This window comes from Manis javanica, chromosome 17 (assembly GCF_040802235.1).
Source record: "Manis javanica isolate MJ-LG chromosome 17, MJ_LKY, whole genome shotgun sequence".
Taxonomy (NCBI): domain Eukaryota; kingdom Metazoa; phylum Chordata; class Mammalia; order Pholidota; family Manidae; genus Manis; species Manis javanica.
In genome coordinates, this window is record NC_133172.1 from 51,355,061 (window position 1) to 51,370,862 (window position 15,802).

Sequence of the window (15,802 nt, forward strand, 5' to 3'; positions counted from 1 at the left end):
ATATAATATTCAAAATTATTTCAAAATTCTGGCTCTATCCAGGACAGTATTTTGAAATTTCTAGTAGATACAGACAATTTAAGTGATGTACAGCTCCTTTTTGAGATAAGCCATTTGCTATTATTATTCAATTTAAATTAATTCAAAGATACATACTGATGCTTTCTTGGGCAAGTGAAGAATGGATCCAAAGATGAGTTGTACCCACCCTTTACCCTTAAGGAGTTTACAGTCTATCTAATAAAAAGTATCTTTAATGCAAATGGTAAATTAGGCTAGTGAGAGCTGAAACACAATGATGTGGAATTTCAAAGGTGGGAGAAATCACATGATTTGGGATTGACTATTAAGGGTGGGTAGAATTTTAATAGGTGGAGACCAGTTATCAGTCAAGAAAATATACCCACTTTGAGCTCCTGTTTATTCAGCTGTGAAACGAAAATAATATTATTTACCTCAATGGGTTTTGTGAGGATTAAATGAAAGAATAAATATAAAGCATTTTGCAAAGCTCATGAAAAGAGCACAATAAATGTTAGCCTTTAAAAACACCCCTCACAAAATTCCAGCAGCAGGAAGGGACTGGTGGTGAGGGGGAGTCAGCAGTAGATTAGAGCATAGGGCTGGTGAAGTGGAGTAAGGGAGAGATAAGGCAGTAGAAGAAAGTTGAATGAGAACTCTCATTTAGGAAATACTTATTAAATCTGTTTTACTTCCTGGAAAAACAAGGGGAAGTAGTATTAAGAACTAATGCTGACCCTGTGGGGGCAAGGACTCTCTTGTTTCCCATGGTGTCCTCAGTGCCTATAAAATAGAGCCAGGCACACATTGGTATGTAATAACTATTTGTGGAATGACCCAAAGTGCAACTTTCTTCAGTCATCCCGAATCTGGGTTCACCTGACACTAGCTGCCTCCACCATGCCACTGAAGTTCAACCCCAATGAGATCACAGGTGTATACCTGAGGGGCACTGGTGGGGAAGTCTGTGCCACATCTGCCCTGGTCCCCAAGATTGGCCCCCTGCATCTGTTCCACAAACACCAAGGCAACTGGTGACTGGAAGGCTCTGCGGACCGCAGTGAAGCTGACCATTCAGAGCAGACAGGCCCAGATGGAGGTGGCGCCTTCTACCTCTGCCCTGATCATCAAAGCGCTCAAGGAACTGCCAAGAGACAGAAAGAAGCAGAAAAACAGTAAGCACAGCAGAAATACCACTATTTGATGAGATTGTAAACATTCCCCAACAGATGCGGAAACAATCTTTAGCCAAAGAACTTTCTGCAACCATTAAAGAGATCCTGGGGACTGCCCAGTCAGTAGACTGCAAGGTTGATGGCTATCACCCTCATGACGTCGTAGATGTCATCAACAGAAGATCATTCGACAACCAGTGGAAAAAAAAAAAAACCCTCTTGTTGGGAGATGATGAAGAGAGATCCCACAATCCTCAGCAAGAGGAAATCAGTCTCTGCAGAGACAAGCAGAGGCGGAAGGAAAATTTAATTCCAGTAACATCAAACAAACAATAAGAGCTGGACTTCAAGCCTCTCAAACCCAGGAATTTTCAAAAATCTGGAGGTGGTCATTGGACTTCCCGTCCGATGAGGGTGAGAGAGATTAAATCACTTGGAAAATTAATTTCATATTCAAGGTGACTCTGGCTGATTTCGGCGTCGTAACTGATACCCTGCTGGCTAATTCTGGCCCAGGAAGCACCTTCTCTGGAACGGGATCCCATTTCCTCCCCTCCCAAACAGGTTTTGTGCTCCTCTGGGGTACTATCCCCTCACCTTTATCATGGCCTTTTTCCTGTATTGTAATTATCTGTTTGTTTCTGCCTGCCCTCTGAGCTCATTAGCATCAGTGCAGCTGGGAGGCTGCCTCCAGGGGCGCACATCCTTGTGAAGAGGCACAGAGGGCCGTTACCGAAGGGAATCTAACATAAAATCCAAGCCAGAGTCCAGTTAGGAACCAGGACAAGCAAAGCAAATAAAAACATGAGAGACAGGGGTTCCATTGTAACATATGGCATATTTAGTGGGGCCCTGCCACATAGCCACATTTATCTTCAAGCCTCTAAAATAAGGTGCTTTGGTATCTTTTTGGTTTGCAGTTGGTTACCTACCATCAAGTTAGAATTTTCAGAAAAAAATTCAATTTCAGCAATTACAACAATGAGGAAAAAATCTGAATTCCTTTTTCTGAAAAGCTGTGCTCTTCACTATCCTAGAAAGGCTCCATGCACACAGCCTTAACCACTAATCCAGACAGAAAAAGGAAACCGCCAAGTGTTTGCAGCATGTCTTTGTGTTGATGACAGGGTTTGTAAGGTTATTTTTCTCCCCCGTTTTTACATTCTTGCCATCAAAGGAGGAACCAATTAAACCAAATAATAATATTTAAAACCTAACAGCCCCCAAGAGCCTGTAATGAAAACCTAATTCTGCCATGCAATGCTTTAGAGCCTGTGTCCTGTGCATGGTCAGGGCTTACCCCAGCTCCAAGCCATGTGCATTCCCAGTGCCAGGACACAGCAGAACTAATTAGAGAGCTCAAATTCTCTGCGTCTGAATGCCACTCCTTCTATTTGTTAATGTAAGTTAGAATCCCTCTTCATGTCATATGAGAACAAAAACAGAATAGCTTAGAACACAGTGAATAGCATAGAATACTCAACTTGTCCTTGTACCTGCCTACACAAAGCAAAAAGGGTCTGAGAGGAGTTTTAACATGTGAAGTGTTTGTGCAGAGACCTAGGACTTCTGTGACTCTACGTAGGGAATAATTAAATTGACAAAAGCAATTTGAAGTATTTGTTTTGTTACAGTGACTTCTCCCTATATCTCTTTTTATTTAATGAAAGAGATAAACTTTATTTATCTCTTATGGTAAGGGCATAAGAATTGTTAAGTCTTTTAAAAGGGAAGCTATAGACAGTTTTTAATGCAAGCTGTGTACTGCGCATTGCTTTCACTGAACTAGCCAGAGAGAGCAGCGTTTCCCTTTGTGTCGCAGGCAGCTCTGTGTTCATGTATGTGCATCAAGACTAAGGGGCGCATGGATGTTTTCCCACATTGCCCTCATGCATGGTTGTGTCCTTGCACAACCATGCATGAAAGTTTGTGTGTGTCTAAGTGTGACCATGTGCAAAGGAAAGCAACTCCTGCTCCATTATTCCAAGCAATTAAACCCCCGACAGCACAGGGATGCAGAGAAGGCCCTGGTTTTCTTTTCCTTTGCAGTAATTGCCTCAGCAATCATCTTTGATCAGGGAAGAGCAGAGGAGGAGAGTCCTGAAAGTTGACATCCCTGGTATAAATATATACATTTACATACATGGGGGCAGCGCAGCTCTGCCGCTTTTTACTGACGTCTCTGACCTGAAACCGTTGTAGCTCCATTGACACTTCATTTAATTGAATCCTTCCCTAGCAGTGCAGAAGCTGGAGGACTTGAAAGCAGGCGGGTGGGGGGTGGGGGGCGGAATGGAAGGATGGGTAATCAAGGCAGACTCTTCTGCCTGAATGTCTAGAAATGACATGGAAGTAATTGCTTTTGAAAAGAAAAAAAAAAACAAAAAACAGAACTAGCACAATTTGTTCTGTTTAGCAAGATGCTGGGAGGGAATAAAGATTGTGAGGGTTTTACCCCAAGCATACCCTGAGAATTAAACTGATTTGGATTTCTGTGCAGATAGGAATGAGATGGGTTTTTTAAAAGAAGAAAGAAAATACAATCCTAAGAAAGAAAAATCCAGAGACTTCTCTAGTTCAAAATGGCCAGAGACAATAGTAAGATCATTCTAAGCCCAGAGCCAGGGCACAGCCCTTTTGTCAGCTTCAAATCAGCCAGCCGGAGGGTTGAATCAGTTTAACCTGCCTCCCTGACACATCACCCACCCGCCTGACCCCAGAGCGGCCTCATTTTTATGGATGCAGAAGCTCACAGTGTAATTCATTCCCCAGCACACCCCACTCATTCAGTCGCCTTCTTTCGCCACAAAGGTACACTGCATATTCTCTGCCAGCTGAACTGATGAGATATCAGTCGGCTTCCTGCTTAATGCAGTAGTTAGCCTGCCATACAGCTCAAGAGTAATGTCCCTAACCCGGCATCAATCTGGGGGCTTAGATCAGCCATGCAAATAAGCACACGTCCACAAACGCAGGGTCTTAAAGAAACCAAGGTGGACCTGGAGGAATCAAGCAGCAGGTTTAGGAAAACCAAATCTAAAGGATATTAATAACCTTTGCCTCCTTTGTCATCAGCTCTCCAAGTTTGTGTTTTTGGTTATATGTAAATAAGAGTGTGAGAGCATGTGCACCCCAGGCAGCTGCTTTGCCCTTTGATTTAGGACATGGCACAATGGAAAACAATAAAATGGGCATAACAATACAGTACTAGCAGAGCACTCTTACATATGTTGTTAAATTTATTTGGACCTTTCAAACCATGTGTTAATAGCAGTAGCAACAGCTTTATGGCCCCCTTATTCAGATCAGGAAACTGAGGCCCCTAGTGGAACTCATACAAGTTCTCACTGGGGTACAGCAGGAGGGGCCCAGTTCTGGGTCCCTTTAGAGGCCTCTGCTTCAGCCCCTCTCTGGCTGCATCTCATCCCTTCCCACTGTTTGAGTAGTCCATGAGATCAAGGGAGGGTATGTACTTGTCTCTTCCAGCCCTCCCACCTCTAGACCTCACTCTACTACTCAGCACTCTAGAATTCCAAGTGTGCTTCTAAGATCTATACAGAACTCTTCCCTAGGGCTGTCTTTTTGGTCTGCACCCCTAAGCCCAAGGGGTAGCCACAGGGTACTGCTTGTAGGAGTAGGGAATGAATGTTGATGTGCATGCAGAATGTTCACACATGTATGCATGAAATCATTCATAATGAGAGACAAAACCAGCATGATGAGAAAAAGGAAATGGATTTGAGTCTAGGGATACTGTGAGCTAATGCCCCACATAGCTATGATCTAAAATCCAAGGACTCCAATCCAGAACTCAACCTCCCAGGGTGTTATGAAGATATGTATTTATCAGAATAGGAAGATAGAACATGTTTTATGCAACCATTTGATATGTAACTTTTAAGTATTTAGATATCTGTTATGCAGACCTCCATTTAAGCTCTTACCCTAAGTTCTACAAATGTTAGAGACAGGCTGGTTCAAGTGGCACACGGTAGAGACAAATGAAACTTGGGAGAAATTATATAATCTAGATTGGCATAAATCTTCATTAGTCATCCCTAAAGGGCCAAATGATTTATTGGCTTCATAATTCCAGCAGTTCATTAAAGGCTGAAGTACCTAAGTCTCCAATAGTTAAGGGTACTAGTGATGGATCTGGTGACAAAATAAATAAGGATTGTATGTTTTACAAGTGTATCAATATAAGCTATGGATTAATTACTTTGCTAAGATCCTAAGTAATATTATATTCAGCCCAGAAATGTTAGTAGCTTGGATAAAAGTGAGACAGGCAATTATTAGTTCATTTTAATCAGCAAAATCAGGATTAAAACTTTGTCCCTGATTCATGACTAGGTTGATCAGCTCTCTGTTTTCAGTAGGAGAGTCAGTTCTGAGAGAGGGCAGCCCAAAGAAGATAAGAAAATGTATTCATATGGCTCCTTTTAGGAGTTCACATCTGGTTTCTATAGAGATCCCAAAGGGACATGTCAGTCTCACCCCTTCCATAAAGTTCTCTGTCCTAACACTGAATTTCCAATAGCAGTTTTTCTCTCTATAGGGTTAATGTTACATTCTTTTTTTATCAGTAGTTTATGTATTTCTTATCTCTCCTAATAGATTGTACAAGTCTGGAGACCTGAAACTTTCACCTTTAAATCCTCCAAATGTGCAGTGTACATAGTAGGCATTCAATGAATATTTAGTGAGTACATAGACAGATGATTCCTAATTTTGTCATTATTTGGAGGGAAGAGTTGGTATATTTTGCATTTTTGCCACATTTTTATGTCATGTGTAATTCTATGGTAATTCCGCAATTTTCACCAACCTTGAAGAATCCTGTTAAAAACATAGACAAGGTTTTTCTTTTACCTTGAGCATATTCATAGACTAACAATATTTCTATATGTGAAGAGAGGAATTTTCTATCAGTTGGCATACAGACTGAATGTTTGTGGCCCACTAAAATTCATATGCTGGAATCCAAACCTCCAGTGTGACACTATTTGGTAGTTAATCAGGGTTAGTTCAGGTCATGAGGGTGAGATCCTCATGCTCTTATAAGAACCACAAGAGAGCTTGTTCTCTCTCTCTCCATATACATTGAGGACAAGCCATGAGAGGGCACAGTGAGCCAGCAGCCCTCTGTAAGCCAGAGGAGAGCCTCACCAGGAGCAGACCTTGATCTGGGACTTGTAGCATTCAGAACTGTGAGGAAATCAGTTCCTGCCATTTAAGGCACCAGTCTCTGATCTTGTTATGATAGCCCAAGCAGACTAAGACATTTGGGAATGCTTTGGGCAGCAAATAACAGAAAACTCAACTTTTGTTAGTTGAGTATGGAATAAAGACAAATCTCACATAGTAAGAGGATGTTTGGAGGTTGATAGTTCCAGAGACTCAACAGTACTGTCACACACTCAAAACCTTTTCTTACTTCTGTTCTGCCATCTTCAGTATGTTGGATTTTTGTCCCTGTGCTTGTAGCTTTGTGGTGATGACTGATAAGGTATCCAGGAAGGGAATGAGAATCGGTGGCACACACAAGCCCAGTCTCATTTTTAGAACACAGACTATTTCCCAGTAGACTTACCCATAAATGTTATTGGCCATGACTCAGTCGCATAGCCACCTTAGCTTCAGAGGCAGGGAAGGTGAGTACCAAATGATGGAGAATGGGGTTGCTGAACAGGCTTAGGCCATAATGACCCATCCTCTCCACGTGGGTGCATTGCCACCTGCACAAAGCCTGGACTTTGTCAGCAAGGACGAAGAGCCATAATGGTCATGGAATGGCCAAAGAATAGTATCCATCACCACTTCTCTGTTGCCTCAGTATTACCAACAGATCTTCCCAAACATTCCATATGGAGGTCATTCTAAAGTGAAAGTTCTTATTTCATTAGTATTCTTGCCCTACTGTGGCTCAACATAACACCTAAATTTTTCATACAAAAAAAATCATAAACTTAAGGAATAGGAAAATATCCATGGAAACATGTAATTAGGAATTTATAAAACATGATAGATTCTGACAGCCTTGCCCAATGGTTCTATACATTTTTTATACACCACTGATGCTCCAAACCATACCAGCTAAGTCAGAATCTCTGCAAGTGGGAGCCAGGCACTGGTAAAGCTTCCCATGTGATTCTAATGTGCAGCCAGAGCTGAGAACTATTGCAAAAAATATGTATAGGAAGCAAAGACACAATTATCTATACTTTTAGCCTCTCTGGAAACCTGTTCCTAACCCAGGAGAGTTTTTCTCACTGTTTCTCAATATCCACATTTATTTATTCATTATTCATATTACTTATGTGTGTACTATGTATATATAGTTCTGTGTGCATGGCGGTGGATAATATCTAAACTTTTTTAAACAGCCTACACATGAACACTTTTATGTTCTATTGGGATAAATCAGTGAAAATTTCCATTTAAACAATATCATATTTGTTAAGTACCAAAATAAGGAGTACAAATATTATGTGCTTTGGGAGGTCACATAAGAAACAAATAAATGTAGACTGAAAATGTCAATAAAGGCCTCATACATGTATTAGAAAAATTTGGATAGACAATGTTGAGGGAGAGGCCGTATTTGCTGAGGATCACAATTATGCCAACAATGGTATATTTGGAAGGGGCTAAATCAATTGGCTCTCTTAGGGAGTGGAAGATAAGACTAGAAGCATTGAAAAGTGTTGATGTTTTGATGGGCTGAATGTCACAGATGAAGAAGACAGATTGTTCAAAGCAGGCCCTATGATCCTAAGTTTGCAGAAGAATATTCAGGAAGGGGCTCAGGACTGATGAGTTGGAAATGTCTAGTAGGTAGTTAGAAATAAAGGAATATGCATGGGACGCCAGTGTGTTCAAGGCATTGAGATGACTGTAGAAGCTGTGAAGGTGGACATGGAGGTAGAAAACTAGAAACCAGACAGAACCCCTCTTGGACCTCTTGGAGCCAACACTGTTCCTTGTATATACCATGATTTCACATCTGACACAACTATAGTACAATTACTCATCAAACAGCAAATACGTATCACCTGCCATGTACAGGTGATACAGCAACAAAGGACATAAATTTTATATATCACTAGAAGCTAAATTTTAGGAAGGAATATAAGAAAATAAGCATATAAACAAGAAAACGTACAGAATGGTTAAGTTCAGTAAAGAAAATAAGATGGGATCATGTGAAAGTAACAGGGGTTGGGTGGATCTCCGTTAGCTGGAGTGGTCATGAGGACCTGCATGACGAGAAGCTGGCAGCCATTCAGAGTTCTGGGGGATGAGCATTCCATGTAGAGAGACAGCAAGTGCAAAGGCCCAGAGAAGGGAATAAGTTGGCATATTCAAGGTACACAACAAAGGCTGGAGCATGGAGGCCAAGGGGAGAACAGAATGATATTCACACATTTCTTTTCTTTATTTTATAAATACTTATGGATGGCCTGGGATGCAGCAGATCAGAGAACAGGCAGAATTTTCCCCACATGAATATTATATGATGTCATATGTGTAGGCAGTCTTGAAGCCTCTTGAAAGGAATTTGGGTTTTCTGCTGTTTGCAATGTTGAGTTCCTAATGGGTTTTCAGTATTGGAATGATGTTCTCCTGTTTAAAATTTTTTTTATTTCCCCACCTACCTCATTTTGCCAGACCATGAGTCTTATTCACCTTCAGATCTTCCAGTGTCTGTGCAAAGGGCCTGTCCCTTAGGAAGCACTTACTACACAATTATTGAATGCTTGAGCGTCTGTACCTTGAGCCCAAGCAAACTGCTTCAAAAAGAGACACAAAAATTTCCTCAAAAAGTTAGACACAGAATTACCATATGACCCAGCAACCCAACCCCACTCATTGGTGTGTATCCGAAAGAATTGAAAACAGATATTCACAAAAATATGTGTACGTGAATATTCATTGAATTATTCACAATAGCCAAAGGAGGAAATAACCCAAATACACACCAGTGGATGAATGGATATATAAATGTTATATATCCATACAGTGGAATATTAAATTTTATATTCCATACAATGGAATATAAAAAGAAATGAAGGACTGATAGATGTTACAACATGGATGAACCTGAAAAAAAATTATGCTAAATAAAAGGAGCCAGACACCAAAGCTTACATAGGTCACATTCAATTTATACAAAATATCTAGAATAGCCAAATCCATAGAGACATAAAGACAGAAATAGTTGCCGTGGGCTGAGGAGAGGAGGGAATGGGGAGAGACTGCTTAATGTCTGTGAGGTCTGCTTTGAGGGTAATGAGAATATTTTAGAACTAGATAGTGATAGTGGCATTACAAATGTACTAAATGCCACTAAATTGTATGCTTTAGATGGTTAATTTTATGTAATGTGAGTTTTGGCTTGATATGAGAGACAGAAGTGTCAGTTGCTTTAACTTATGAGAGAAGCAGGTATAAACCCCATATTAAAGAAATTTGATAGATAAAGGGAAGAGAGAAATAGGATAGCTAGATCAACTACTGTCTCAAGAGAAAGTTTTTTGGAAAACAGGAAGACTTTTGTATATTTTAAGGCAAAGAAGAAAAAGGTCAAAACAAGATACAGGGGAATTCTCTGAGGTCTCCCCAGGTCTGCAAGCTGGAAACTTAGACATAGCCCTATAGTAGAGCTTGGTGGTACACTCTGGTAAGAATGTTGCAATTAGGATGTTTCAGGAACTGCAACTGGAAGGGGCATTAGAAATGATACAGTCCATGTTCCCTATTTACTAAGAGGGCAGTCAGTTAAGTGACCATCAAGCTCACAGCTGCATAGTGGAAACTAAGTCTCCAGACTTACTAGGTCTAACTAGCTATGTTTATTTTTACTTTATTAATAGTTGGGGTCATCTACAAAGGCCATTTGCTGTTTAACCTATAGTTTATCCTTCAATTTTCATTCAATAAATGTGCACAGTAAGTACTAGGAATTCAGGACATAGACACATTTGGCTGAAGAGTTTCACTCACCCTAATTATAATGTGTGTCTAACTCCTAAGGCCCAGTAGCCTGACAATGTTACCAAGAATTTAGCATGCGGGTGATTTTCTTATCTTTCTAGGTCAGAGGTCTGATAGTAAATGAAGTTTGATCTGCATGTGTGTGGTTATGGATGAGTCTATGTGCGAGAGAGATGTTTCATTTATTTATTTATTTATTTATTTAATTTATTTATTAAATACATTCTTAGAATTCAAAAAGTACAAAAGATACACAGTGAAAAGTCTCCCTCTCTTTCTCCCACCTACCTAGTTCCCTTGCACAATGGCAATCCATGTTACCCAGTTTTGGTGTGTCCTTTTAAAGATGTTTTATGCATATGCAAGTAGATACATATATGCATATACTCCCCTCACCATTTTTGCACACACGCTATACACCGTGCTCTGCATCTTTTTTTTTTTTACAATGTATCATGTTCATAGATATTTATGATCTTTCTGGGTGTCTCTCCGGTCATCTATTCATTTCCCTGCAGTGATTATAGAGAAGGGCTTCCTATGTAGGAGAGTCCTCGGTCATTCGTGCAGCTTCATGATATCCCATGGCTGACACACATTTATTTAACCGGTCTCCTACTGATAGACATTTAGGTAGTTTCTAATCTTTTGCTATGTATAGCCGTTCACGTGCACCATTGCACATGTCTAAAGGAGTACCTGTAGGATAAATTCATAGACCTGGGCTGGGTAGGTCAAAGGGTTTGTGTGTGTAATTTTAATGGACCTAAGAAAATTGCATCCCATGGAGGTTGTGCCAATTTCCACTCCCACCAGCAATGTATGAAAAAAATTGTTTTGCCACATCTTCATCAGTACATTGCATTATCAATAATTTTGGAGTTTTGCCCATATGTAAGTATAAAATGATATCTCAGTGAAGATTTAATTAGCATTTTCTTCTTTGAGTGAGATCATTTTTATATGTTTAAAAGTCATTTTATTTGATCAATAAACATGAGAGATACCCTCTCAAAAAAAAAAGTCATTTTATTTCTTTTCCTATGAACTATTTGTTTATTTTCCATTAGGTTATTGGACTTTTATACACTGACTTTAGGAATTTTCTGTATATTTTAGAAATTAGCAATTTGTGACATGCATTCTGAAATTTCCCAGTCTGTCATCTCTCTTTTTACCTCAATTATGATCATTTTTGCAGTACTGAATTTGGGCTTTTTTTCTGATATATTTTTTTATTCTGATGAAGTTATAAGTCCTTATATTATGACTTCTGGGTTCTCTGTCATTTTTAGAAAGGACTTTTCTCACTCCAGTATTGTTTTTTAAAGTATCTCATTATTTCTTCTAGTAATTTTGTGGTTTCATTTATACATTTTAAATTCATCTGGCATTTATTTTGTTGCATTTTGTGCATTGTTGGGGGTTATCCCAACACCATTGTTTCCTCACTGAATAAATGCCATTTGTGTTTATCCCTCCAGTACAATTTGAATAAAAATACTGCTTTCAATTTCCAAATGCAATCAATATTGACTAAATATCTACTATGTGCAGTGCACGATATCATGTTTCTAATTTTCCCTTCAGGAAGAAATGAAGACAAGATTTTAAGGACTATGATGCAAAAACCTCCTTTGGTAGGTAAAACAAAAAAAAACTTCAAAATAAAGAGTTTCTTGCTATCAGCAGGAACTGGTTATGACCATATTCACTGAGACAAAGAGCTAGTTCAAGCTGCAAGCAAAGAAAACACAAAGGGTTCTTTGTAGGTATGAGTCCTCTTCTATAGTCAGGGCAGGAAAATGAAACAGATGACAGTAGAGATCTTTAAACACCACAGTATCTATGAACATGAGATGCTGCTAAATAAAGACAGTGGTGACAGACCCTCTGTAAACATTCACTTGGCATAGGGCTTATGGGCTCAAAATGGGCTAGTACTAAGAGATTCTAAAATAAGGCATTGTCTTTTAAGCATACTTTCCTTCAGTATGAAAAAGAGCATCATAAAGGCTGGAAACCTCAAATCCTGGACTGAAACAACCCTAGGTATATAACTATTAATAGGAACTCTATGATAGCTATTGATTAACCTATTGATCCTCCAGCCTTAACTTTAGTGTAGTCTGGAATTACTGGATATTTACTCTTTGACCTAATAGCCATCATGCCTCTAGCCCAAATCTACTAATTTGACTTTGGGAACATAATTAGGATCTAGACCCTAGGCTCTAATAATGCTCTACGTTGCACAGATTCATTGTGTGCACTTGTGTGTGTGATTTATCCACACAGAATGTTAAAGAAATATTCCTGGGGAGGGAAGGACCAGGAGTAAGAGCCAGTGGGTGTAAGTGGCAGGCAAGGGAGAGAATAAAATGCAAGAAGCAAGTATAAGGATATCCACTCTTTTAAAGAACATACAGAAACTGAGGGTGAACAGGAAGGAGAGACATTTGCAGTTTGATACTGACTATCTGTGGTGGATTAATAGTGCCTCCACCAAAAATTCATGTCCACCCAGAATTTAAGAATGTGTCTCTAATGGAAATAGGGTCTTTGCAGATATAATTAGTTAAGGTGAGGTCATATTGATGCTTCCCTTCATTTGTATGTAGAATCTGAAAAACAAAACAAATGATCAAACAAAACAGAAATCAATTCATAAACACAGAGAATGGACAGTTGTTTATCAAGGAGGGTGATGGAGAACAGGGGAAATAGGTGAAGGGGATCAAGTACAGACTTCAAATTATAAAGTAATTTCATCACAGGGACAGAAATATAACATAGGAAATAAAGCTCATAATATTGTACTATCTTTATATGGTGACAGATGGTAACGACACATCCTGGAGAGCATTTAATAATGTATGTAATTGATGAATCACTAAGTTGTACCTCTGAAACCAGTGTATGTAAACTATATTTCCATTAAAAATGTTTTTAAAGAGATAAGGTCATACTGAATTAGCCTGGGCCCTACATCCAGTCACTGTTTTTCTTACGAGAACACACAGACTCAGAGGGAAGGTCACATGAAGACAGGCAGATACTGGAATGATGCTGCTAAAAGCCAAAAAATGCCAAAGATTGCTAGGAGCCACCAGAAACTGGGAAGGTGCAAGGAAGGATCCTCTCCTGGAGCCTCCTGAGAGAGCGGGGCCTTGCCAGCCCCTTGACTATGGACCTCTAGCCTCCTGAATTGTGAAAGAACAGATTTGTTGCGTTAAGCCACCCAGTTTGTGGTTATTTGTTACAACAGCCCTAGGTAATGAAAAAGACTACTCTATAGGAACTTGATGAACCACAAATATGAAAGTTTTTCCTCTGTGTATCCTACCTGTCCTTTTTTCCAAGTATGCTATAAATGAAAATATTCTCTTAAGGTAGATCTTTCAGTTTTCAGGTTTGCTAGACCATGCTGTGACCTGATGCTCACTAACTATAGTGCCTGAACAATTTCCCTGTCTGTAAAATGCAGAGAATAATGCCTATATCTCCTGTGTAAAGCTATGAAAAAAGAAGAGATAACATGTACAAAAGTGCTCTATAGACTAGAAAATACTATATAAATACACACTTAATTATTATTGTTGCAATTTTGTAAATACTAAGTCCAAATATTCACTAGACTAGACTTATTTTCTTAGCCTTATTTTGCCCACAATACTACTAAAAAATATTATTTCTTCTGATTTTCTTACATAAATTTATATCTACCTTGTGAAAATCGGCAGAAGACTTTATTTCCAAGGCTGACTTATTAGTAATAACTTTTTTTAGTCGTCATCAGGTATTTTGTTTCCTCTGTCTTAGAAGGTCATGGGTGTCCATGAAGACACAGAACTCATTTATTCATTCTTCTAAGTATTATTGAATGTCCATGTGCTAGGTAATTGAGATTTGGTGTCCAAAAGCAAGATGACAAAATAGGGTAAGATGATGGGGAGTAGCCTCTGGGAAGGTGATAGTTGAGCGACCACCTGTGGACAAGAGGAGCAGCCATGTGAAGATCTGGGGCCAGAGCCTTCCAGGTAGAGGAGAACACTGAGGGCCCAGCGCACGGGATGGTTGAGGTGTTTCTGGATCAGACAGGCAATCCAGTGACTCCAGCCAATAGAGCCAAGTCGGATCCTGAGAATGGGACAGGCCTTGACAAGGAGGCAGGGGTGTTGTCAAAGTGCGGGTGGGAAGCCCATGGAGGGCTTTAGGAGAGGGAGTAGCATTAACTGATTTAATTTGTGAAGGTTGCTCTGGCTGCTGTGGGGAGAAACTATCCCAAGGTGTAAAAGGCAGGCCCATTTACACCTTAGGTTTCTGGGAATAATATGATGGGGGCTTGGACCAGATGGTCTTGGGGTACTGGGGTGGACAGATTGGACAACTGGAACATGTCTGAAGGGGCAGCCATCAGGCCTTATAAATAGATCGGATGTTAGGATAAGTTAGAAAGAAAAAGGTTCTAACCTGACTCTTTCCGTCATAAACAGCCCTGACTGAAAGCAGCCCCACTATACCCCAAATTCTGTTGTCTGAATCTCTCTCCCACCGGGGTAAATCTGCATGTGCTGCTGGAAAAGATAAATGTAGTTGAGCTCAGTTGTCTCATTTTGGGTGCTTAGAACACAACATTTTTGAAAGCCCACAGAGAAAGAAATCCCTTGGCCCTCACTTTTCATAGGGCTATGAATGGCTTTGCCTTTCTCTCAACCTGCTAAGGAAGGCAAAGGGCATTTATCCTACCCCTCGTTCTAGTGCATGCTGTGAGAATTCAGATTGTTTCCTCTTTCTCTGTCATTCGAGAAATGAGGATATTAATGCCCACTCTGAAGAGGTTTTCTGATGATAAAATGAAATAACACGTGGTCTGGCAACTAGCTGAACTTCAGTAAAAGGCAATGATGATAGTGATGATGAGACGGGGTGAGTGACACATTGGCTTGGAATCATCTACTTCCCTCTAAGCGTCTCATCGCTAACAAAATTCTTTACTCTAACTCCAGCCTGGGTCCATAAGTTGGGAATATCCTAGGATTTGTGAAGCAACGTTGTTTCGTCCAGAACACTGAGGCTGCCTGGTACCCTCTTGATGTTACTACATTACTTATTCCTAATTCTCTTCTGAAGCATAGGAATAGTTTTTGAAACAGTAGCAAGAAAAAAAGTTTCTGTTAAAATAATGAGTCTTCCTTATTTTGAGCTTTCCTCTGATGCTTGCCACATCCCTCCCATTATTGCTCTTTGTCCACCACTGAAAAGGACAGTGTCCTCAATTTGTGCCCAGCTGGAAAGAGACCATTGAACTGAAGAGTGCAAAGAAGCAAAGAAATCACACTGAGATGGTATTTTCCTTTCTGAGACATTTCAACAATCATAACAGAGAATGTCTTATGAGCCGACCGTCAGTTTTAAATATGGAAAATACTTCCTTGCTTTGGGACAGTCATTATGCCCTTGTATTTTAGATGTCACTAACAAAGCGAGTGTGAAGTTTGTCCTATATAAATAACATATTTAACATAAAGAGAGAAAAGAAAAAGATAAAAATGACTGCTCCCTAAATCCTGATATATACCAAGAGTCCTGTACATTTGATAAGA

At 39.8% G+C, this 15,802-nt stretch overlaps 1 pseudogene; it reads left to right on the top strand.

Moving 5' to 3' along the window:
• Positions 1-870: 870 nt before the first annotated feature.
• LOC108400575 (large ribosomal subunit protein uL11-like) lies at positions 871-1,532 on the top strand (annotated as a pseudogene).
• Positions 1,533-15,802: the final 14,270 nt, after the last annotated feature.